At 56.0% G+C, this 3,288-nt stretch overlaps 1 pseudogene; it reads left to right on the plus strand.

The window, feature by feature from the left end:
* The first annotated feature begins 1,586 nt into the window (after window positions 1-1,586).
* LOC119336409 overlaps window positions 1,587-3,288 on the plus strand; it is a 4,241-nt pseudogene continuing 2,539 nt past the window's right edge.

The following is a 3,288-nucleotide window of genomic DNA, read 5'->3' on the forward strand; positions in this document are numbered from 1 at the left end:
CACTAACCATCTACGTGGGAGTAGTTATGGGTATCCCGACGTCGTGGTATCAGCCGAAGCACTTCAGACGTCAGCGACGGAGCGGCGCGCGCCGAATTGGACTGGAACGCCACTAGGCTAGGTCTGCTTTCGGCCGCCCATGCAACGTGCAGGTGTGCTATGGGCGATGGGCCCAGACCCCTGTGCGCTTAGGTTTAGACCGGCGTGCTGGCCTCTCTGTTGAGCCTAGGTGGGGCTGCGACGTGTTGATCTTCCGAGGCCGGGCATGACCCAGGAAAGTGTGTCCGGCCAAATGGGATCAAGCGTGTTGGGTTATGTGGTGCACCCCTGCAGGGAAGTTAATCTATTCGAATAGCCGTGATCTTCGGTAACAGGACGACTTGGAGTTGTACCTTGACCTTATGACAACTAGAACCGGATACTTAATAAAACACACCCTTCCAAGTGTCAGATACAACCGGTGGTCGCTCTACCTCAGGGATATGAGGAGGGGATCGCCGGGTAGGATTATGCTATGAGATGTTACTTGGAGATGCTACTTGGAGGACTTCGACCTACCCTCTTCTGCCTGTTGCAAGACGAAGGTGACCAGAAGCGTAGTCTTCGACAGGATTAGCTATCCCCCTCTTATTCTGGCATTCTGCAGTTCAGTCCACTGATATGGCCTCCTTACACATATACCCATGCATATGTAGTGTAGTTCCTTGCTTGCGAGTACTTTGGATGAGTACTCACGGTTGCTTTCTCCCCCCTTTTTCCCCTTTCCTTTCTTTCTGGTTGTCGCAACCAGAAGCTGGAGTCCAGGAGCCAGACGTCACCGTCGACGACGACCCCTACTACACTGGAGGTGCCTACTACTACGTGCTGTCCGCTGATGACGACCGGGAGTAGTTAGGAGGATCCCAGGCAGGAGGCCTGCGCCTCTTTCGATCTGTATCCCAGTTTGTGCTAGCCTTCTTAAGGCAAACTTGTTTAACTTATGTCTGTACTCAGATATTGTTGCTTCCGCTGACTCGTCTATGATCGAGCACTTGTATTCGAGCCCTCGAGGCCCCTGGCTTGTATTATGATGCTTGTATGACTTATTTTATTTGTAGAGTTGTGTTGTGATATCTTCCCGTGAGTCCCTGATCTTGATCGTACACATTTGCGTGCATGATTAGTGTACGGTCGAATCGGGGGTGTCACACATGGCAAGGCGGGCGGTGGAGGAGGAGCGCGCGTGGATGTCCCTCTTATTCTCATGCTTATACAAGTGGGGAAAGAACCTCCCTTATAATGCGGTCCAACTCCCTCTAAACTAGCAATGTGGGACTAAACTTTAGTTCCACCTCTTGCCTTGCACGAATGGGCTGCGTGGGCCTCTAGGATTTATTAGGAATTTCTGAAACTGCTATTCGGCTGGGCCCAAAATAGACAAAATTCCAGCAGCGTGTACTTAAGACATGTCGACAAAAGCATGGCCCTCCACGAGTTCCACGAGTGAAATTTTGAATCATGTTAGTTCCACGAGTGACACGAACGCATGCTATATAAATCTTCGTAGTCAGCTGACCAATGTACACCCACTACACAGACCTCAGAGTGATAGAGAAAGAATGGCAGCTCACATGAGAATCCCCACCGACACCCAGCCAATCAAGGCGCAGGCTGACCTGCAGCGCCATAGCCTCACCTACCTGACGTCCATGTCACTCAGGTGCGCCATCGAACTCGGCATCCCGACGATGATCCAGCGCCTTGGCGACACCGCGTCGTTGCCCGACCTGATGGCCGCTCTGTCCCTTCCACCACCCAAGGCGCCGTTTCTCAGCTGCGTCCTGCAGCTGCTGGCCAAATCTGATGCCCTGACGTGCAACGAGGCCGGGATCTCAGCCTCACCCCGCTGTCCTACATCCATCCTCGTGGATGGCATACTCATCGACGGAGAGGCTAGGCAGATAGCCTTCCCGCTGGCCGTGACGTCGCGGTATCACATGGAGTCTGGTTTAGGCCTGGCCGATTGGTTCAAGAATGATCGTGCACTACCGGTGCCATCTTCATTTGAGCATGTCCATGCGGCGGCACCCTTCGATGAGAGTATGACGCTCCTCGATCCTGAGACCGACAACCTGTTCTATGAAGCTTTGGCCGCCCATGACCATATGTTTTTTTTGAAACGAGGCAAAAGACTTGCCATTTCATTGATTAAGAAGAAAAGAATTGCCCCGTTAATTGACGGAAAACCGGGCTAAAACCGATACAACTCAACCCATATGACATGGGCACCACCGGCCAACCTGGCAACCGACAAGAAACTCGGGGCTACAAAGAAGAAAGACATCCGCCAAGGAGTCGCAAGCGTCATCGTCGACACCGGTTGCCTCGAACGGGCGACTCCGACTTCACCGTAGAGCTCCACCATCGAAGTCAACCCGCAAACAGCCGCCAAAGCCACGACGGCACATGCCAACAGATGGCCACACGCGCAAGCAACCGTCAGCTCCGACTTTGACGACGAGTTTCGAAAGGGAAATATGCAGGACTTGCGCCGAGCGTGTCCTCCATAACGGAAGGGCACCTCAGACACGCCGGGAAGAACCGACTACCGCAGTCCATGCTGCGACCCGAGCTCCTCTCAACGCCATCATCGTTGCCAAAACAGAAACCAACGCCCCGCCTCAGCAAGCCACGCAGCGAAGATGCCGCCATCCACCGGTCTCCAGTCGTAGCCGGCTCCGAGACGATGCCCCCAAGGAAGAGAAAGACGCGAAGACACCCCCATCGTCCGATCCAGCTGATCTGAGGTTTCCCTCCGGAGCCAATGCCGTGGAGAGGAGGAGCACAGCTCCAAGACGACGCTTTCAAGAAAGGTAACGACACCCGCGGGCGCCGCCGTCGCCGGCTCCGATGAAGATCGGAACAAGGATTTCTCCCAGAGTTGTGCCACCATCAATCGCCACCGACCGCCGCCCACGCTCCACCATCCCAGCCGAGGTCGACCTCACTCTGACCGCGGGATCCCTACGCACCACCCCCTGGCCGTAGCCGCCAACCACCACCGCAGCACCGTCGCGGCCACCACCACCGCAGCAACCACCTGCATCGCAAGGAGCAGCAACCAGAACGGAGCACCGAGGCGCCAGATCCAGATCGAACCGTTCGAACGAAGCATCTGAGCAGGAGCCAGCACTCCACACGCAACACACCTCGCGCTACAGGGACGTCAAGCCCGCCACGCCCAGCAGTCGCTGCGCCCGCCGCGCGCCGGCCGCCGCCGCGCCCGCCGCCGGTCCGCGCCCCACGCTC

This window comes from Triticum dicoccoides, chromosome 7B (genome assembly GCF_002162155.2).
Source record: "Triticum dicoccoides isolate Atlit2015 ecotype Zavitan chromosome 7B, WEW_v2.0, whole genome shotgun sequence".
Taxonomy (NCBI): Eukaryota; Viridiplantae; Streptophyta; class Magnoliopsida; order Poales; family Poaceae; genus Triticum; species Triticum dicoccoides.